Genomic DNA, 23687 nt, shown 5'->3' with positions numbered 1-23687 from the left:
CATCAGTGTTTGTTTACAGTAAGTTTATATTACAACTTAATAAAACGTTCTTTCTAAACATCTAATTTAAACATCTAATTTCAGCTTCAGACCTACAAAAGTTGTGCCAAAAAGACGCATCGTAAGTTTATCGAAAATATTGACTTCGGCACAAGTTCTTCATCCACAAATTCTTCCGATTCAGACTACTGAATTCTTCTCTAAAACCAACATAAATAATCTTTTTTTGGTAAATTCTTTAATTTTTTAAATTTGTTTACCACATTTGATTGCTAAAAATGTGTTTAATTTTTTAGGAAAATTTTTATCAAATTTTTATCAAACAAAAAGTGCGTCACAAAATTCCTACGATAAGGTAAACCACAAAATTAGTATTAAATCATATTTTATTTCATTTTTATTTTTTAGGAAAGCGTGTTATCTGTTAACCGCAAAAATTGATTATAAAAGTTCCGTTTTTTACACATTTCACCAGTTTTATTAAAACTATCTTTGTGAGAAGTTGTATGTGCTCCGCTGTGTATTTTTGCATTTAAATTTCAAAGGATTCTGTAATGGCTGATCAACTATTAAATCTGAATAAAATTGCTGCCTGTGAATATACTGATACATATGTCAGTGCCAACGATTTGGAAGTGAACAAGAAATATAAAATCATCAATTTAACCAAGGCAAACACACAACATGGGGTTATGATGGTAGCATATCTGGACAACGTCGGTAAAGTTTTTTTACCTAAACGACTAACAGCAGTTATGAATGATACCATAATTACGACACTAATGGAAGGACTCGGATCTTATTTGATTTATATGGGACGTAAGCAAGCTAATGGAAATCAGGAACATGATGCCCACATTTTTAATTTCGAACGTATTGTTCACGAAGATTAATGTAAAATTTTTTGGTAAGTGTCATGTTCACCTCTATTTAAAAAACTAATTTATGATTTTTTTCAGGTTTCCAAAATAGACAGCACTATCCACTCTACCTACCTGAGGTTCGACTCCCCATGGAAGGAACAACAACAACAACAACTTTTTTTGCATTATATTTTAAACAAATAACAAAATAAACTTGGTGCGCAACAGACAAGTTAGGCAAACAACATTACAAAAATAAAAAACTACATATACTAGGTTTTTTTTCCTTATCGATAAAATAATGACTTTCCTTTATTAGTTATTAGTGACAAGCGCGATGATTTTCTGATATTTTGCTTAACTCAATACAGCATGTATTGTATATATACTTCATGTATTCACAATTGCACATTTCAAAAATCATATATTCAAAATTTCACAACCCCAAAAACCAAAAATTTCACAACCCCAAAAAGCTACTACTACTACTACTACTACTTGTTTTCTTGGTTGCATATTCGCAAACGGGCGGGGGGTGTGTTTAAAAAAAAAAATGGAGGCCAGCGCCATCTTTGATTGACGGCTGCGCTGACGGCAGCGCCATCTAGCGAAAAGTTTGCAGACCGTGGCGCCATCTAACGTGAGAATTTAGGCGGAATTTGTGACGACATCGGCGCTACCAACATTACACCCAATATTAATTTTTAAATAAATTAAAATTTTGGCGCCATTTTTTTTAACAAACAAACATGGCCGACTAATTTCAAATATTAATTTTGAAATAATTTAAATTTGGCGCCAATTTACCATTAAACAAAAATGACCGCCGCCGACTTTCAAACTTCCAAGATGGCGACGATTATTATTATTATTATTATTATTATACTACATAAATATATTTGCATCATCACAAATGGCGTCAGTCGGCCGCAGGCCGGCTGACCAGCTGGTCGCAGGCCAGCGAGCTGCGATTACGCGCTTGCGTCTGCGGCTGACTGACACAATTTTCACACATGCGCAGTAGAGGGAGGTGGAGGTGGTTTTTGAACCGGCTATCTCTATCTACTTCGAATCTCCGAGATTCGTTAGGCGTCGGTTAAATTCATTTAAATTTTACATCTCGCAGATGATAGTTTAATCTCTACAAAGAAACGTAAAGATTAAGGAAATGAATTTAGAACAAGGAGATGACATTTAATGCAAAGAAATTAATGGAGACGCAACGACGATTCATTTTTCACGTTTTTATACTGTCGAAGGGATTTTTACGCCTCTTCGAACGACTCATCGTTATGCATAGCCGAAAAATGCTAATGTGGGGTTCCTATTCAAATTTTCTGCAAATAAAGCCTTCACCAGCTCGTTATTTGGGCAATAATTATAACGAACCAGTTTTGTTACAATATGTTAATGTAGCTCTGATTTTATTGTTTCGGGAAATTGCAAGCGCTGTGCCCGACCCGTCCAAGTTATTAATTAAAAGACAACAAAACAAATTCGATTCTAAACAAATATTTCAATTTCAATTCCAAATATTAACAATTCAGCGCCGGTATTTATAAACACACATCCAAGGGGCGCCAGCATCATTATACTCACTCTATTTTTAAAATAAACCCAAATTATCTCAAATTAAATTAATTTATTAAGTGCAGGCCCATGTATGCAACAATCTAGAATAATATTTTTGACAGATCACTCTGGTAAATGTGGCACCTTTATTGCAAACATGCTTTTAGCGTAGGTAACAAAAAGTTGCATTTCAGCTGCGAATATGGAAATCAAAACCCATTTAACTTTTTAATGCACATTCGCGGAAGATATTCAGAGAGCACATAAGTATTCATATCTCCTGCCCCCGAGCTTAGAAGTTAGGCTACTTCTAAATTGAAAACATTTTATCTATTCTGCTCGATACACACTCCACTCAGATGAGTGACGATTATTTGGAATTTTGCAGCTTCTCACACCGTCGAAGTTTTTATTTGATTTAATTTTTAAGGCGCATTCGCTCCAAACCCAATTTGAACTTCCAGTGCTTTGTACAATTTGACTCTATGAAACTTTCGGAAAAAAAGGTTATTTCTTTCACCCACTGCAAACAAATTATCGATTCGCGCGACAAATTCGCTAATTGGATAAAGTCATAGAACAGTTCGCTCAAATAAATTGTTTTGCGTGATATGGTAAAGGTGTATTTAGCGAATTCTGACTCCTGGCAATTCTCTCCTGCCGCTTGATTGATTCTAACAATTACTCAGCGACCTCAGCCATAATTACCAAATGAACGCGACGGTAACACTCTCACGCACGCGTTGGTGTATTTTTAAATGTCCACACATCAATTTTATGGGGCATTAAATTTCTCGCGTCGGAATAAATCGGCAAGTATTATTGCAAGCGAATTCGCCATCACTCACTTCATTTTTATCGGGATTTAAACTCGGAAATGAATATGGCAAATTGGGAAAAAAATAGTTAACCGACGTCAATCGATCGAAATGTCTAGTCACGACAAGACCCCTTTTGAGCTAAATTTATTATTAAAGCAGCAAAACGTACAAGAAATTGAGAACCGATTTGAAATTAAATACGAGAGCTTTAGTGTCGAAACGTTCGAAGAGATTGAAGAACCGGATCCCGAGTGCCTCACTAATGAAAAAACTAACTTGGCTTTAACCCTAACAAAGTGGCAAATCGAAGAGAACTGCTGCTATTCCAAGCACAAAGCGACCTGGGACGAATATGAGGCGCTGAAAAAGAGCATGGAGTGCATGTACCACTACTTCACGTGCGTCAAGCTCACGGCCAAAGCCACGAAAGAAATGGCAGACGTGGTGGTGAATTTGAGAGGAGGAAGTAGCGAAGTTTTTCACGAAATCGAAAACGACCGTTTCGAGGAACAAGTCCTGGAGCTGATCCACAACAGCGAGGTGCAGACCAGCTGGGACGAATTCGAGCGCTGTAAGAGGAACTACGACATAGCCACGAAGAATTTCAAAATATTGCTAGAAATCATCGATTTCAGCTGGGAGGACTTGAATAAGTTGAAAAGGCAGTACGACGACGTTTTCTTAAGCTATCAACACGCACAATCTGAGGTGGAGCGGCAGTTGCCCGCATTGCTCGCAAAGATGAAAGTGATATTTCACAACGGCTTGGGTTTGTTAGGGACTAACGTAGGAGAATTTATCAAATGTACCACTGGTCTGTGTGACCTGATCCAGAATCCCACTGATCAATTAGACAATAAAGAAGGCAGTAGCAATTAATTTCAGTTTGTGCGTTATTCCCGATTTAAGAGCAGTGTTAATATTTAATTTAACTTGAATAATCGAAGTTGACAGAGAGGAGGCAAGAATATTACCGCACGTAAAGTTTCAAATACGCTGTCGACCACCACTGCTGCAAAACTGAAACATTACGTTGGAAAGTTTACGTTGATCTTGCTGTTTGCACTGTGTGGCATGTTCTGCTGCGGTCGAACAAAACCCGGCAACAGTATTGCATCGTAAACTTTTTAATTAGACTAGCTACCAGTTTTATTAAAAATTCAAAGTAATTAGGTCTATCAATTAAAGTTTTTACCGGAAACAGCGTTGCTTGTAATTTAAGAACTAGTTGTGTGACTAAATTAAATTCATACTCGTTCAAAAGGCTAAAAGCGCAGCTAAAAGGTTTTTTCATGTGCACATTGCTCCAAGTGAGTGTTTTCATCAACAATCTAATTTGCTGCGTGTAATCAAACTAAAAATTACCCATTCATTTCTTATATCGTATGAAAATTAATGTAAATAAACTAGTAATAAATTTAGGGTGGATTTTACAATTGTCCTGAGAATAAATTTTGAAAAATACATGTTTGTAACAATTGTAACCATAGTAATTATTATTATAATTATTGAAAAATCCACCCTTAAGCATGTTAATAGTTATTTAATTAACTAGTTTGTTATGAAGGCAATTAACTAACAAAACTGTTTAGAGCACGAACGAGAGATAGCGAGTGAGTGCCTTTAATAGTTGAGTTTATTAATCGACCATTAATGCACGAGTTTATTACAATATTTTTTTTTTAAACGTAGTCTTTTTTTTGTGACAAAATTAGAAATTAATTTCAAATCAAAACCCATTTTATTTTTTCATCGCATCGATAAAGATGAGGCCTTCATCCTTTGTTTGTCCTTGAGGTAGACCATTTCTAAATTTTTCAACACTTTCCATTCTTAAATTTGGAAAATTTTAATATTAATAATATTATTATAAATAACGAAAAATAATTATTAAAGTGTATGTTAGTCGTCATTGTTTTTTTTTATTTGTATGAGAATAACTGATTGTTTATACATCCTTTTTTCAATAAAATAATTCATTAATATCAAAATTAATAAACGGTCAACGAAAAAGTTCTTTAAGCGAATACAAGCAAACGTTGTAGTAATTGAAGTTTCTACAAATAAATCATCAAAATGAGGCATTTATTTTTAATGAGAGAACTGTCAGGTAATTGATTTTATCTACCTAGTGTCAATAATTGTAGCACTAGTGTGCTAAAATAAAACTCAGAATCAGGTACAAAGGTATATAACCCTAAAATAAATTATTATTTGGCCTTATGATAGACACAAAACAATTTAAATAAAATTGTTGCAATGCTCACAAATGGGCTGTAATTGACGCAAGTCTGTTATTTTTTAAATAAAAACTCTACTACATTGGCGGCACATCGAGCTTCAAACTAGATATAGAAATTATATTGTGGCTATTTAGGCGACGAAAAAAATTGTTGACGAAATAATGAATGCGTGTGTGTGGCTGTTTTAACGTGTGTTGAGTTCCCTTCAATTTTTCACATAATGTCAGATATAAACCTTATCCACATTCGCAATGATCGATGTTGACGCAAGTCTTTACGGTTAATCATCAGTCACGCTTGTTAAGGCATTTAAAGCATTTTTACAGTAAAGTTGATGTGGATAATCTATCACGTTCCCACAATACAGAACTTGCGTCACATCAGAAACCGCGTTTAAGCCTTGATGTCGCCATGAAAAAGTATTTCCTGGCGGAAAAAATACATTTGCATCGGGAACTGTTATAAAAAGACGTCAGAGTTGAAAATTATTTGCCAGATTGAAGTTTGCAACAAAGTAAAAATATAGTGGTTTCGCATTTATCGCTTTCTGAGTTGTCGGCTTCGAACTGAAAGTAGTCCTAATAAGGCTGTTCGGAGGAAAACCCCATTTTGGTAATAACTTTTCGAACAAATAAGGACTTTTACAGTGTAGAGAATAAGTAAAGACAATACGAACTGGAAGTTTGCATCTCATTTCGTAGGCTAATGTCGCAAAATCCCGCGTAATTCCGGAACTTCTCTTTGTCTGGATACAATGAAATCGTTTCCATGGAGCACTTTCTTTTTTGCATTGTACGTATAAGGATTTACTGAGTACCTTGTATAATTGGAATGATTCATTCACATAACAAAACATACTGACTCGCTCCTTTACGGGTTCAAAAACGACTTCAAAAGATTTTCGTTTTGCACACAGATGCTCGCCCCATTCGCTTAAAACAAATACATTTTCTTTGGGTTACTCCATATCTCATAAGTCGTCGCCAACGGTATTAAAAAGTTACCGATCTCGGTAAATTTGTTTCTTTGCAAAGACTTAATTCCAGGCAAAGTTTCATCTGAAAGACGGATTAAAAAAGCACCCTGCGAAAATAAATAATTCCCCATGGGATGAAATACGTAATCCGTACTTAACAATTGCCGGCGGTTTGAAAGCAGAAAAATAAATACATCAGTCCTAAATCAATAATCCGACATTTATACAAAAGATGAGTTGTCGACGAACTCGCAAGGGTTAAAAGACTTTTAATAAAATGGACCACACTTGAAGCTATGATCAAAATAAACGATATGGCACGGGTCGTTTAAGGAAATTCCTTACTTACAACTGGAATAGAGCCAACGCATGAGCAACAATTTACTATGTACACAAAATTTGCTCAACTTTTTCGCTTTGAGGGGACTTGTCTCGCTTAATCTCTCCATCACATTTTTCGTTTCAAGTAGACGCTGCTTAACATTGCATTTTACTAAGCCACTTGTAATTTTGAAGATTGCGAACACCACTCAACACCAAGTTTCAAAGCTATTCAACAACCGCGGAACGAACCCATTTTTGTGGCAACTGCTCAAAACATTCGTCCGGCTGTTGGCACATATTGCGATTTTTCATCCCGAGAGATAAATGAAACAAGACGGAGTCCTTGACCTGTTCATGCTAGCGCAAAATGCGAAAACTACAAACAATTTAATTTATTTTTTCCCAAATCAAATGTCAAAGATTTTTAATTGGCTTTACTAGAACGTTCAGTAATCACTACCATTTTCCTTTGTCCACTGTGGACTCGCTGATTGAGCGTCTGTATGACCTACTTTACGCCAGTTAAAGTTTTCCCTTTGAAATTCGCTGCGAAATAAAAAATAAAACATAATTTGGACGACAGGATTGTTTGGCCCCTTTCAGTGCAAACTACCTGAAAATCTATGCATGTAGCCCTTGGGATCTTGAATTGTCACTAGGAGCCCACGCTCGATTAATAGCTACGTAATAATTCAACACAAAGACCCCCATTTCATCAGACTTGTCCATTTCGTTAATTTACTTAAATGAGTATAGTTACGTTATTTTGAGTAGTAAATTAAATTCTACAGTTCTGAAACAACGTAACATGTTTATGCAACAGGCAACAAAGATCGTGTTAAAACTAACAACAAACCAGCCTAAAGGTTATCTGACAATCTTATATTGGAAACACAATTTGCGATCGGTGCGAGAAAACAATTACGCCAACATTTTAGACTCATAACGGAGTTGCTGTTGGTAATAAAAGATGAAAGCAACCATTCTGTAATCATATTATTTTAGGTTTAGTTTTCAAACTTTGTCTAACGTTAATAACTTTATAAAGTCAAACGTCAAATATTGGACAATATGAAACTTTAATAACTTTCCATTAAAAAGTTTCCCGGATATGTGAAATTTAAAAGAATTTTGTTCAACAATGTCGGACCAAATACAAAGTCACGTTAATGAATTAAATAAACAAATTATTTGTATTTCCAAAAAATTAAATTGTTTAATGCGTTGATGAATAAGTAAACGCCCAGTTTGTTTTATTAATAAAATAATTATTTGCCGCAATATGCAGTATTACGGAATAAACGATTTTTGAACAATGGCAATTGGTTGGAATTTATTTCGCCCGGCGCATCCACCAAAATTGCACTGTGGTTATTAAGTAGTATGACTAGTTTATCAGTTAAAAATACACATGATAAACGTTTGTATTAGTAATATGTGCTCTAGTGTTTAGAAATTATTAATCTGAATATTATTTATTCCCTGTACAAATCTGCATCATTTCGATTATGTTGCAAAATTATCACATTGCAAACATGAATATTCTCATCCGGTCATAATCCAAGCCAAATTAATACTTCAAACGGACAACGGTGACTATTTAGCTTAACGTTATTGTTCCTAGCGGACTGTGCTTACACAATCGCTTCAATATTGAAAAACAGGTATTTTTACATAAACGTTGAACTAGTTTGACGAAATCAATTTTCTCCTTCTTTGTTCGTTACAACATATTGTCAGTTTTTTAAATTGTTTGTGAATAGCAGCCTTCATTCGATAATAGCATTGTACTAAAACTTTAGTACTCGATACACGTAGATGAGTAAGTAGATAGAGATAGCCGGTTCAAAAACCACCTCCACCTCCCTCTACTGCGCATGTGTGAAAATTGTGTCAGTCAGCCGCAGACGCAAGCGCGTAATCGCAGCTCGCTGGCCTGCGACCAGCTGGTCAGCCGGCCTGCGGCCGACTGACGCCATTTGTGATGATGCAAATATATTTATGTAGTATAATAATAATAATAATAATAATAATCGTCGCCATCTTGGAAGTTTGAAAGTCGGCGGCGGTCATTTTTGTTTAATGGTAAATTGGCGCCAAATTTAAATTATTTCAAAATTAATATTTGAAATTAGTCGGCCATGTTTGTTTGTTAAAAAAAATGGCGCCAAAATTTTAATTTATTTAAAAATTAATATTGGGTGTAATGTTGGTAGCGCCGATGTCGTCACAAATTCCGCCTAAATTCTCACGTTAGATGGCGCCACGGTCTGCAAACTTTTCGCTAGATGGCGCTGCCGTCAGCGCAGCCGTCAATCAAAGATGGCGCTGGCCTCCATTTTTTTTTTTTAAACACACCCCCCGCCCGTTTGCGAATATGCAACCAAGAAAACAAGTAGTAGTAGTAGTAGTAGTAGCTTTTTGGGGTTGTGAAATTTTTGGTTTTTGGGGTTGTGAAATTTTGAATATATGATTTTTGAAATGTGCAATTGTGAATACATGAAGTATATATACAATACATGCTGTATTGAGTTAAGCAAAATATCAGAAAATCATCGCGCTTGTCACTAATAACTAATAAAGGAAAGTCATTATTTTATCGATAAGGAAAAAAAACCTAGTATATGTAGTTTTTTATTTTTGTAATGTTGTTTGCCTAACTTGTCTGTTGCGCACCAAGTTTATTTTGTTATTTGTTTAAAATATAATGCAAAAAAAGTTGTTGTTGTTGTTGTTCCTTCCATGGGGAGTCGAACCTCAGGTAGGTAGAGTGGATAGTGCTGTCTATTTTGGAAACCTGAAACAAATTCACATAAGCTATTTGGTTAATGGATAATAATAAAAACAATAAATTACTTTAATTGTTTATTACATCTAAATATAAGTACATACATACATACATATTATAATACATAAACATTATAATACAATAACTACAATACAAATTAAATATTATTCCTGAGTTTGAGGAAGAATATTTTTATGACCCCAAGATAATGTTCTACCTTCAGAATTGTTTAAGATGTAACGTTTATCATCTTTGAAAGATAAAGCAATTTTTTTCTTTAATTCTGTGTAAATGTTATGAAGCTTCGAACGAAAGATATTCATTTCTTTAATAATTTCAGTGTTTGGAACAGTAACTGCGTTTTGGTAGTCAATTTTATGTAATTCACTTGTAATTACATTGTGTTTAATACCCTTAGCTTTTTTAGATAATTCACCTTCAACATCCACACAATATGCTTTAGCACCTGTTCCTAAAAATTCTGATATTACACGTCCTTTATATTCATCTTTCATCTTCCCGATGACAGAAGACGATACAGGTATTCCATGAATATTTTCTGCTTTATAATTTGAAGTATCAAAACGCTCTATATTAGATTTAATATCATCATAAATATTTTCACAAAAAATTTCAATTACTAAACTATCAGTATCGGTATACAAAAGCGTTGCATTGTTACCGTATTTAAGTTTTATGAAATTATAATAAAAATCATACATAATAGTTTTACTGATATCTAGAATAGTAAAACCTACATACAGAGGTTTATTGTAGAAAACTTTTTCGTTCTCTAATTGAATAGCTACAAAATTTGGTGTAAAGATAGATGAATTTTTAAAATTTGGTCGTGCAATTAAACTTTCAGCACCTGGTTTTCTACCTATATTATTCCATGATGTTACCAATTTCACGTTTACTCTTTTATCAATTGATTCCATGGTTTTACCAAAAACTGAATTATTCATTAATTTAAATACATCTTTTTCTAACGCGTTTTTTGATTTGTTACGCATTTCTGTATTTAAATCAATATATGTTTTCAACCATGGTGATTGATTAAAACTTAAAACACGGTGAATATTAATTAATTTTAAACCACCTTGTATAGCTTGTCTTAAATTTCGATAATGTAAAACATAGTGTACTTTATTGTTCAAGGTTGCGCAAAGTTTCTCAGTTTTACTAGAGGGAGGAATAAATTTTTCAGGACAAAATGGTAAATCGTTGTGAAGATTATGTAATTCAGAAGGATATTCTAAATCAACTTCGAATATATAACCTACATCAGCGTTATCTGTCAAATTGAGAATTAGGTTATCATTGAATTCATTAGGATCTTCCCATCGAAAACCGCTATAAGGTAAATATTCAGACATTGCTGCTCCATACAAGTTGGTTGCATCAAGGTACATTATAAAAGAAGTTGGTTTAGAAGGATCATGATTTGATAAAAACTTATTATTTGCTACTGCTTTACGTTTTGAACATTGACAAAGTCCTCCTCTAATAGATTTTCGAAAGAAATGTACCATGTCTATATCAGTTAACAATTCGAATTTAATTCCAGTCATTTTTAACATAGCATCCCAGCCTAATGAAGGTGCTGTTAAGTAATGAGCTGGATCTAGTTCATAAATTTTGAGACAAACCTTTCTGAAATTTTCAAAAATGTCTGTTAGTAACAAAACATCAGACTTTAAATAAATGTCGGAATAATCACCTAACGTTTTGCAATCAAATAGATTCCAGACTTCCTGTGCTCGCTCATAATCATGTTCACTGATATCAGTTTTATTAAGATTATCATAAAATTGTTGAATCAATGGTAAACTGGTATCATCTAACTTATTAAAACAATCCAAATATGAATATGGAAAAACACCTTTTTGTCTTATCAAATTAAATTGGTTATCGTCCGGAAAGTGTTTCCGAATGGTTAGACATTCATTAGAAGTTAAAGTCTGAGATAATTTATCTAATGAAAAAGAAAGGAAACGGAACGAATCTACGAATCTAAGCGTTATAAAAATATTGTCAACTGTATTTGTAGTCGTGTTCATGACCTTATCAACTAAAATTTTTTTTGAAAATGTAATATACTTTTCTTTAGTTTGAGCAATGCAATTAATGATGGTCTTTTCTGTTGCTAAAGCTTTAATAAATAAATGACTATCATAATTAGTTAAATTATGACAAAAAACAGGGATATATTTTGGAATCTTATAATTTAAATTACAAATAGAATGTGCAGGTCCTAAAAATTCACCTGTTAAGTGACAATGATTACGAACTCTATCACAATTTAGACTTCCGTAATCTGTTTTGAAAGGTTCTTTACATAAATGACAATGGGTAGATATTTGAAAAACCAATTCATCTAACGGAGTCATTTCAAGTGGTACGATATGTTTGAGGTGATCGTGATAAAGTCTATTTACATCATCTTGCAACCATTTCACAAAAATTTTAGGAGCATCTTTTCCTCGATAAGTCCGATAAATTGATAAATTATCATTATATGCACATTTTATGTAATATCCGAAACTATATGGTTCATGTAAATGTGTAACAATTGTACGGATATTATCGGCTGAATTATCATTGCGTAAAGGTTTTAAAATAGATTCAAAATCGAAATAAAATACAAAAGGAACTTTAAGAGATTTATCAAAATTTTGAAATGTTAATTCATTACCAGGCACTTCTTTACCAAATTTATTTATAATCAGATCAGAAGTTGGTAATGTAGTGACAACTTCATTACAAGCATACTTACGATGTTTAACTAATTTTTGTTCACTCGAAAAAAATAATAGACAACCGTTACATATAAATTTAGCATGATTATGTTTGGAAAGTTGTGAACTTATTAATCGAGAAATGTTGCTTATCAGACAGTAATGTTTGATCATTCTTTCATCGTCTACGATAAGTAATAAATTTACATGAATGTCTCGTTTCTTAGAAGTTAAATAAAAGGGACCTATAATATCTGATACCCATTTACCTTTTTCATGATCAAAACGCTGCTCTGTTCCATAGACATTTACACTAATATTATTAAGTGCTTCAAATTTAAAAATATCAGTTAATTTAACCGGAAATGAAATATCTGTAAAATCTAATTCCTCTTCAAACTCACGATAAGCATCAACTCGATGTCGATTAACATTTACTTCAGTTGAATGAAGGTGTGCCAAAACAGACCATTTGAAACATTCATTATCATCATTATGAATATTGATAACCGCTCTCCGCTTCGCTATGTCCTTCGGTAATGGTATATATGTTGATGCACGTAGTGGATTGAATTTGTTGATATTAAGTTCCAAAAACAAAATTTCCATTAAAATCCAACCTAAAAAATTTAATACAATAATATGTTTATAAATAAAATTGATATTACTTACCACTATCTTTTTCCAAGAATTCACTCATTTTGTTTTTTATGACGCCACATATTTCTTCCAGTTCTACCTTAATATTTGTCGATATTGAAATGATGATATTTTTAGTGTTGAATGATTTGATTTCGATAATGTCTTTAGAAGGTAAAATATATTTAGCAAAAAGTTCGAAATTAATTTTAAGTTGGTTAAATTCTCTCAGTTTTCTAGTTATTAAAGTGATAAGTTTATCTTGATTTCTTTCAAAAAAATTGCACACTTCCAAGTCATCTAGTTGTGAATTTTTCAATCGGTATGAGGTAATTCTTGATTTGAAGGCAACTTGATATTCTTCAACGAAATCATCATCATCATTAATTTTGGCGGAGATGACACTTTTATGTTTTAAAGAACGTAAATGGTTTAATCTGGATCCTCTGTAGTGACTATTGCATATTTCACAAAATTGATGAAATGAACATGATGGAGCGTTAGTAGTAACTTCTAAAAACAAAAACAAGTTATAATAATAATAATATAAAGAATATTTACAAAAATACCTTGTAAAGGTGTTCTAGTTGTCAGGCGGGCTTTTTTAGGAGTCATATCATCCGAATCCATTGAACACAATGATGAATTTGTAATATGACGCCTATAGTTATCAAATCTCGTAAATGACGTTTTACATCCGGTGCAAGTGAGTTTAGATAATTTATCACCTTAAAAATGCTCTTAATTAAAACAATTTCTATAACGTAAAATGTATTTACTTACTATGTTTTTTTACATGACGTGTTAAAGCATCTTTGCGAGTAAACTTGTTATCGCATTGAGAGCACTTGAACATGATTACTTTCATACACGGACAGTCGAAGTAGAAATGAATTAATCATTGATGCGATATGATTTTATATTCCATAAACTTTGCAACCGGATATTGTGGTTCCTTACGTAAAAATTCAAAAAATTCAAAATATAACTGATAAAAATTTAACGTTTTTAAGGAAAAAAACGTTAGACAGGAAATATGATAACAAAAATAATCAGAATGAATATTATTTTTTATTAGACATAAAACAAACTACATACTTAAACTAACAAAGTCATACACCTAAATAAATTTTTAATTGCAGTTTTTAAGCCAAACCTAACGCTATGAACATCATAAAAACGATCCAACATGTACAAACAATTCCAAACATTGCTAAAAAGGTAGGAACATGATTAAAACAATTTTTTATTGAAACTACATCATGATCATTAAGTATAAGTCTCTTCCAGTCAGTATCAATATAATTACTATTGGTAAAAACTAGTCTTAATTTAAAATATATTACAGAGTTTGCTATAGAAACATTTTCATATTTAAATATTTCTATTGCAGTATTGCTCAAATAACCCAGATTCATCTTCTTCCATTGGTAATCAACATCGTTGAAAAATAAACTTTTCCAGAGAGGAGACCATCTTGTGTTGTTAGGACTTTCACTAGTGAAGACGATGTACATATCTACAACATCTAACGGTTTTTGCACGTACAACACATTTTGTATAAGAGTAACAAACAAGATGAGTGATGAGTTCAAAAGAGGCATTACACTTGAAACGCAGTGGGTTGTTGTTGTTGTTGTTGTTGTTGTTGTTGTTGTTGTTGTTGTTGTTGTTGGCTTCCTGTATCATCTAAAATACACGAAACACAATTATTTATTGATGAAGGAGGACCATCAAACTGATCTTCGTCAAAACTGTTATAATAATGTTGTAAACATGGTAGATTCAGCTTTATATCATGATCTTGTTGATATGTTTCCGGTAATTTATGAAATATATCCATCAACTGGCACGGTCCTAATTTCAGTAGTTCCAGTTTCATTAGTAATCGAATATCGCTTATGGTTTTTTCAAAATGCAGCACTTTTTTTATAACAGGTTCTACACTCGTTGCCATCTTAAATGGAACTAAATTAGACGTTAAATAATTATATCGTATATATATTTCTTATTTATTAGGTAATATCTTTCATTTCAATCCAACTATTCTGATTATCTGGTAAACCTAACCATTTCACAAATAATTTAGTTCCTTTACGTCGAATCACTTTCTCAACTAAATAGACGTCAGGATATTGAGTTTTTGATAATTCCCAAATATAAAAAGCTCCTTTGATTGGTTGACCTTCTTTATCTTCTAGCAGAAATGTTACAGGATTGGTTAGATTAATCTTACTGATTTTAAAAATTTCCGTTGACCAATTGGGTGTATATCCTTTTTCAAATAACATCTTTTCTTTGCTAATTCTTACGAAATCTCCGACTTTAAATTTTTTTCTGTTTTTATCAACAATCTTTAGATGATCATATGCTGTTATGTCTCCTTGATTCGAAGCGTTTATCTCTGTGGGTTTCCTTCCTGTTGTTCGATGTATTGTAGTATTATAATTTTTGGTTATCTCTTGCAATTTATTTATCCATTTATGTGTCGCAAATAACGTAAAATATCGATAAATTTTGGATTTTAAAGTACGTATAACTCGTTCAGCAATTGCTGCTTTTTTAACGCTGTACGTACTATAGTGATTAATATTATAACGTCTCATCAAATCCTGAAAAGTGGTATTATAAAATTCCTTTCCTTGATCTGACTGTAAATTCTTTGGTATTCGTTCTTTTTCATTCTTCAGTATTGATTCCATAGCTCTGCTAACCTCATTAGCTGATTTCGATTTCAGTGGTCTGGTCCATAAAAATTTAGAAAAACAGTCGATTACGACTAAAATATATTTAAATCCATTATTATGATAAGATAAATTTTGCATTTCTGCTAAATCTACTTGCCATAAATCATCCAATCCTTTAATTATAGTACGTCTTCGTTTAAAATTCCTGCGTGCAGGTTTAAATATCTCGTTTACCAATTTTTGCTTTACATCACTAACTTGCTTTAGTCGAACCATTGCTTATTTACGGTACACTTCTCTACAATTTCCATGACGATCTGACATTTGACCTGGAGGACACTTGTTTTTATTATGAGGCATGGGTTCTATCTTTCACTATTTTCATATGAATCTGTTACTTTCCTTTTCTTTGATATAGGTACATTTTCAAGTTGATCTGTATCACCTGCTTTAGAACGTTTGGAAATGGTTTCTGGTTTTATCTTAATACTATCGATTCCTTCAAAGCGTTCTTCAAGTTTTTTTATTCGTCTGGTTATCTCATTTGAATTATTCATAAATTTTTTCCACTTGTTATCGATTTCATAATTTATACTTAAATGTTTGTTATGCAATTCTGATTCAATCGTGTGAGGAATTGTAGCAATTATATTATCAATTTTTTCATCAAGTATTTTGTACTTAACATTCATGGTTAAGTTTAACTGATTAAATTTATCCATCCATATAGCATCTGCTTTATGAACATTATTATTTAAATCCGTTAAAGCAGCTATTACTCCTTCCATCTTTTGGTATATTTGTTTACTTACTAAATCAATATATACCTTATTCGCACAATCTTTGTCTTCTGTTGGATCATTAATGTTACAGATTCTATGATGTTTTAAATCAAGGTCACCATCAGCAGTGAAAACAAAAGGTGATGGTGTAGATTTAAAAAATGCACTTGATGCTGATAACACTTTACGTCCGAATAGATCAATGGGCATTTCAACACTGAGGATTAACCAGAAAAAAACTTAAGCCTAATATATTACACCACATTCCTTTAATTCTTCTTCTATTGATAAAATTTCATTCAGATGGGAATTGTTACCCGCTTTTGTCGCTGCATGTAATAATGCTAGACGTGACACTAATTCATTTATGTCATCCCAGTAAACATATTCTACACGTTTATTAGTGAATAATCCTTCACCAATAAACGGAGATTTAGGAAATGAAGTAAACATTGGTTGCACAATTTGAGTATATTTTACACCTCTATGACCTTTTAGTTGTTTTGTGGGATCATTATTTTTTCTATGTGTATTAGAAATTTCAAGTATTTTTTTGTATGCTGACCGATCCTCTTTTGTAATTTGAGTGTATTTATCTTCAGGGTTTTTAAAAAATATTAGTCTGTATAAACCAGGAGTACCAGGAAATGATTCATTATCTAAAATTAAATCACCATTTTGACTGATTATTAATTCATGTTTACCCATAAATAGTTTATTCTCTTTTGAATTATATCTAGGACCAAATGTCTGATCACTGGTTTTCTCTAAAACTGCTTCTATTGCATTTCTCGCAACTGGAGGATATTGTTCTAAAAATTCATCTAAAATATGTCTGCTATTAATTAAATCATCCATAGTGTCAGATTTGGTTTCTTCATCTTCTTCTTTTATTTCTGGTAATGACTCATATATTTCTTCTGGTTGTCGCAGTGATGTACTAGGTTCATATGTTTCTTCAACTGGTAGTTCAAGTTCTTGTTTAATCTTTTCTTTTTTTGGTAGTTTAAGAAATTGTTTCCTTTGCTTTTGAATATGATGTTTTGGTCTTTTGTGTTGTTTTTGTTGTTGTTGCTGTGGTGGTGGAGATTGCTTCTCCAATTTTATTGAAATTTCTTCTAAAGGATTTATAACAGGCTGAAAAAGCTTTTTAATTGACTCATCCGCTTCACTGCTGTTTAACTTTATGGCTTTATACTTCTTTCGAATTGAATCAGCTGCTTTTAATATATGTCTTTTAAGGTTTTGATCTGGTTTGGTACCCATCATTACCGCTTAATGTTATAAACTAACCGAACAAATCAGAATTATTGTTTATATAACTTCTTATTCGACTGCTATTATAACGGGTCTCAAACTGATATTAACCGATCTCAAACCGATCAGGAACTGCTTTTTAACAGACATTAACCGGTCTGAAACCGATATTAACCGGTCTCTATCCGATAATAACCGCTCTGGAACCGGTATTAACCAATATCACACCGATACTAACCGGTCTGAGACCGATATTAACCGGTCTCTAACCGGTATCTAACCGATACTAACCGCTTTGGAACCGGTATTAACCGATATCGCACCGATACTAACCGCTGTGAAACTGATATTAACCGGTCTGGAAACGTTCTCAAATAGATATCACTCTACACTTGAATAAAATGATCAAACCCTTTTCTATATCGACCCTTATTTAATTCATTATCTTTACATATAACCAAAAAACCATATTGGTTTTTCCAACATTCCTGACATATTTCACAGAATTGTTCGAATTTCATATCAGCACCAACATGATCTTCATATACATGTTTTAAATTTAACAGATCTTGTTTTAATATTACCAATAAATTTGCATTATCTCGAATTAAATGTTTCGGTATTTTTGTATATGTTTGACAGAGATAGAAACTATCAATATTTTTATGCCGGCCCATGCAAAAGTAATCCCTTATCTTAGCTTGATTACACATTATGACATCATCAAATATAAAAATAGAGTTATTTTTTGCATCTTTTGGATCTAGCACGTCTTCATTATGTTCATACTGGTTATATTCCATTCCTTTAATTTTTTGTAGCACATCACTAAGCAGTTTATACTTCGGTTGATATAATGATTTACAATAAATATATATGTTTTCAAATTTCAATCCGTTGGGATCAAACAATAAAGACAATAATATGTTAGTTTTTCCTCCACCAGAAGGTCCACAAATTATACAACGTATTGATTCGGGTAAAAGTGTACCATGTCGATGAGACATTTTATGTTTATTATCAACATTATTATAATCATGATTTATGATAGGTAATTGTAATTTTTGCTTTAACACTTTCATTTTCATACTAAATTAAAAACATTTATAAGAAGGTTTATATAGGGAAAAAAGTTCAGTTAAATGTTGTCTTTCAAAGGGGAAGGACTATTAAATACTGCAATCAATAAATTACCTTTTGAATTACATTTACCAGGATATCAATATTGCGGACCTGGTACAAAACTTAAGAAACGGTTAGAACGAGGTGATCCTGGAATAAACAAGCTTGACAGCTTTTGTAAAACGCACGATATAGCTTACGCTAATTCCAACGATTTAAAAGATAGACATCAAGCGGATCGAATTTTAGAAGATAGTGCATGGTCACGTGTTAAGTCTAAAGACGCTTCATTTGGTGAAAAAGCAAGTGCCTGGTTTGTAACTAACGCAATGAAAGTCAAAAGGAAATTAGGTATGGGAATCCAAAGGAAAAAATCGAAAAGGAAGACAAAGAAATCTAGAAAGAGGACACAGAAAAAACAACAACCTTTTCATAAAGCTCTTTTATCAAATTTAGAAAATAAGGGATATGATAATATAAAATCTGCATTATCAGCTGCTCGTATAGCAGTTAGAAAATCTGGAGGTCGTAAGCGTATAAAAATTCCTCGTATTATACCTATAAAAACAGGAGGATTTTTACCATTGTTACCATTAATTTTTGGAGGACTTAGTGCCTTAGGGGCTATGGGCGGAGGTGCTGCTGCTATAACTAAAGCTGTAAATGATGCTAAAGCAGCGAAACAGAAATTAGATGAGAATAAACGTCATAATAAAGTACTGGAAGATATCGCTATCGGGAAGGCGGGAAGTGGTTTATATCTTCGAAAGCAACCACGAGGTTATGGATTGTATTTACGTAAATTTCCAAAAAACTACCAATAAAACTGCCTAATAGGGCACTAACTGATAATGATTTAAGAAGATATGCTAAATTATTAAAACTACCCAAATTTAAAGGCGTTTTTATGAGAGATGAATTAATTCATATGAAACCTGATAAGACAGAATGTGCTATCATTAATTTGGACTCTAAAAAAGGATCCGGAACTCATTGGGTTTGTTATAGAAAAACAAATAAACAGGTTGATTATTTTGATAGTTATGGAAATCTAAAGCCACCTCTAGAATTAGTACGATACTTAGGAAATTGTAATATTTACTTTAATCATGATCGTTATCAATTTTTATCATATAATTGCGGACATTTATGTTTGATGTTTTTACATAATAAAAGATGAGATAATCATGTATTTTATTCAGTCATGTATAAGACATTCTCCCTAACAGGTGTTGAAAGTACGCTGTCTGAACACTATGAGCCACCCATTGACCTTGAAGAAAATTCGAATTATTCTATAGCTTTAATCGGTTTTTATACTAACAATAATATACCAAATATAGAAGAGGGTACAAATAAATTTTATTATTTTGCTCCGAACACTACTGAAGAAAAAGTGATAACATTTCCGAAAGGTGCTTATGAAATAGCTGCTATAGAAAAATATATACAAATTATTCTTAGTGGACGATCTGCAACTGATGCTCAAAAACAGAATACATTTTCATTGAAGGCTAACGAAAACACATTAAAGTGTGAGATATTTAGTATTTACGACATTAATTTCGCTCACGAAGATAGTATTGGTAAATTGTTAGGTTTTTCTAAAAGGAAACTTAAAGCAAGACAATTACATGAAAGTGATTTACCTGTTAACATAATTAAGGTTAATACAATACGTATCGAGTGTAATATTGTAAGAGGTTCTTTCTACAAAAACAAAGAATCTCATACTCTTTATGAAACTGCTTTAAGTGTTAGTCCAGCCGAACAGATTTTTGTGGAACCATTAAATCCTATTTATTTACCTATCATTAATAGATCCAATATACCTAACCTAACTATTGATATTGTTGATCAAGACCATTGTCCTATAGATTTTAACGGTCAAACAATCAATATTCGTCTTGCTCTGAAAAAAGAAGCATAAACATGGGTTTAGTGTTTCAAAATCAATATAAAAAATCATACAATCCATCAAATTATCAGTCAGTATCTTGTCATCAGTCGACATTATCACATCAGAGCGTGCAGATTCTTAAATCGTTAGGATATAATGTCCGCCAGCAAACTTCAGGTTTACAGTTCACCGGAAATAGACGACAGCATAAGTAAAGAGGAAGAACATACATATAGTCCGCAAGTAAGATCTTTCGATAACAATGATGAAATCGAAATTATAATTAATCAGAGAGATATTTGGATTTCTCTCTTTGAATCATTTATACAAGTGGACGGTGAGTTCATACCAGATCCGGTACCGGAAACTGGCGGTGGAAATGTAACCTTGACTAATAATGCAGCAGCATATTTATTTGAGAATGTAAGCTATGAATTGAATAATGTTGAGTTAGATAGTGTACGTGAAGTCGGAACAGTATCTACAATCAAAACTTTTCTATGTTATGGCAAAGATGAAGTAAGAGCATTAACTCTCGCTGGATGGAATGATCAAGAAAGTCAACAACTGAAGACATTTAATGAAACTGATAATACGTTTTCATTTAGAATCCCTTTATCTTATCTGTTAAATTTACCATTTGATTATCATCGGATAGTTAGCGGTCATCAAAAACTTCGATTAATACGAAGTCGTAACGATGCTAATTGTTTCATTTCTACCGGAACGAGAAAAGCGACACTTAAGATTAACAATATTGAATTAAAAGCAAAACATGTTTACCCAAATGATGAAATTAAATTAACTATATTAGAAGGGATCAACAAAGATCGTGTTATATCGTTACCGTTCAGAAAATGGGAAATTCATGAACTTCCATCAGTTCGACAAACTAATAACGACATCTGGAGAGTTAAAACATCTACTCAATTAGAAAGACCAAGATTTATTATCGTTTGCTTTCAAACAAACCGAAAAAATAATCCAAAGTCTGATGTTACTCTATTTGATCATTGTGATGTAAGAAGCGTACGTTTATGGTTGAATTCAAATGTTTATCCATATGAAACATGGAAACTACAATTTGCTAAAAATAAATATTTAGAAGCATATCAAGCTTACGTTGATTTTTATAAGGAATTTAATGGAAAAGATCGTGCTGAACCTATATTAAGCTATACAGATTATACAAAAAGACCGATATTTGTATTAGACTGTTCCAAGCAAAACGAAGCAATTCGAAGTTCCACCATTGATATCAGCTTAGAATTTGAAAGCGATAATAATTTCCCAGCCGATACAAGAGCTTATTGTATTATCATTCATGATAGAATAATGCAGTACTATCCGTTAACAGGAATAATTAGACAACTGATATAAGGATGAAAAAAAGTGTTACTATAAGTGATAGTGCTCCGGAAGTACATAATCTAATAGTTTGGTCATATGCTTATCAAGATGCTAGAAAAGGAAACTATTGGATACAATGCGCTGCAGACAGAGAAAGGTTTAAGTTTAGAATTAATCAAATGAAAAATATTTTAAAGGAGATCTTAAATTCTGCTCATCGTGAACAAATTTTTCAGTCTAGATTTAAGTGTTCAACATGAAGGTAGTAGTGATTGATGTTCAAGGATTTTATATACCTGAATTCATCGTTAAAGAATTAACAATATTTGATGGACATCGAACTGGTCACTATTTGTTTAAATCACCGGTGCCGTTTCGTCAACTAAGTGCAGATGTAAAAAAACAAGTGAAATATTTAGAATTAAATCATCATCTATTACGTTACAACAGTGGAAATATCGACTATGAAAATATTTATAACATACTAGAAGAAAATATTATCGATGATGTTATCGATATTATTTACGTAAAAGGAAGCGTTAAAGAGGATTTTTTAAGACAATTTTTCGATTCAAAGGACTTTTACCCTAGGATCATCAATTTGGAGGAAGCAAACTCTTGTCCAAAATTGCAACCACAACTTCCGTTATGTATGCATCATTACTTAAAAACTAAAATATGTATCTGTAGTCTTAATAATGTACGGTTTATTTATAATTATGTAATTCAGAATTTACCGAAATAAACGTTTAAAGTTTTAATCTCGTTTCCTTCTCCTACTTCATTAACCTGCCCTCTCCACTCTAGTTAAGATTACAAAAAGTATAAAGGGATCAACTTTTAGTGTGTGAAATAATTTTTATTGAAATATCAACAGTCAACACAACCATCATGTCTAGTAAGTAGAAATAATTTTTACATTATTTTATTTTAAATTTTTTCCGAATCAATTGTTTGAAATTTAATTACAACACTTCATCATCAGTCTTAATAAATTAATGTAATCTATTTATTAAATTTCTCTTTCTTTTGTTACAGAACATCCCGCAGGTTACTATGGGGACTATAACCCAGATTTGGTTGTTAACCACGCTGGGTTAACCGAAGAGGAGGTGGACCACCTCCTCACCCAAATTCCCGCGGGCACCTTCGAGTGGGTTTCCCTTATTAACATCTATCTGCGACTGGAACCGCCCCCATCCCTTGGAGGTTATTTTGATATTTTTACCGTGGGGCGCTTGACCGCCGCGATAGACACCGATGAGGAGCGGGGTATAATTGACATTTGGGTATGGGTACATTAAACCTCATACATGTTGGATCGTTTTATGATGTTCATAGCGTTTTTTATGATGTTCATAGCGTTAGGTTTGGCTTAAAAACTGCAATTAAAAATTTATTTAGGTGTATGACTTTTTTAGTTTAAGTATGTAGTTTGTTTTATGTATAATAAAAAATAATATTCATTCTGATTATTTTTCTGATCTTATTTCCTGTCTAACGTTTTTTTCTTGTAAATTTATGAATCAAAAATTTTATAAATATCCAGTTGTATTTGATTATTAATTTATCGTTACAATCATTTTCCCCAAAAAATTTATATCCAATAGTTTACAAACAAT

At 32.4% G+C, this 23687-nt stretch overlaps 2 long non-coding RNA genes across 3 annotated transcripts; one reads left to right on the top strand and one right to left on the bottom strand.

Annotated features, from left to right (window-relative positions):
• Positions 1–214: 214 nt before the first annotated feature.
• Positions 215–1138, top strand: LOC135267602 (uncharacterized). Its single transcript, XR_010336013.1, has 4 exons — positions 215–229; positions 297–355; positions 409–907; positions 960–1138. It is a non-coding gene; the product is annotated as an uncharacterized LOC135267602 (long non-coding RNA).
• An 8294-nt stretch (positions 1139–9432) lies between these two features.
• On the bottom strand, positions 9433–15319 carry LOC135267599 (uncharacterized). Of its 2 annotated transcripts, none has more exons than XR_010336008.1 (5): positions 13751–14045; positions 13537–13695; positions 13001–13480; positions 12767–12948; positions 9433–9596 (listed from the first exon to the last, which is right to left on the bottom strand). It is a non-coding gene; the product is annotated as an uncharacterized LOC135267599 (long non-coding RNA). The 2 variants fall into 2 exon arrangements; XR_010336007.1 differs by lacking the exon at positions 9433–9596 and adding an exon at positions 14543–15319 and having other exon boundaries at positions 9652–12948; positions 13751–14486.
• Between the last annotated feature and the right edge of the window lie 8368 nt (positions 15320–23687).

The sequence above is a fragment of the Tribolium castaneum genome, unplaced genomic scaffold (assembly GCF_031307605.1).
Source record: "Tribolium castaneum strain GA2 unplaced genomic scaffold, icTriCast1.1 ptg000059l, whole genome shotgun sequence".
Classification (NCBI taxonomy): Eukaryota; Metazoa; Arthropoda; class Insecta; order Coleoptera; family Tenebrionidae; genus Tribolium; species Tribolium castaneum.
This window is presented reverse-complemented; position numbering and strand designations above follow the sequence as displayed.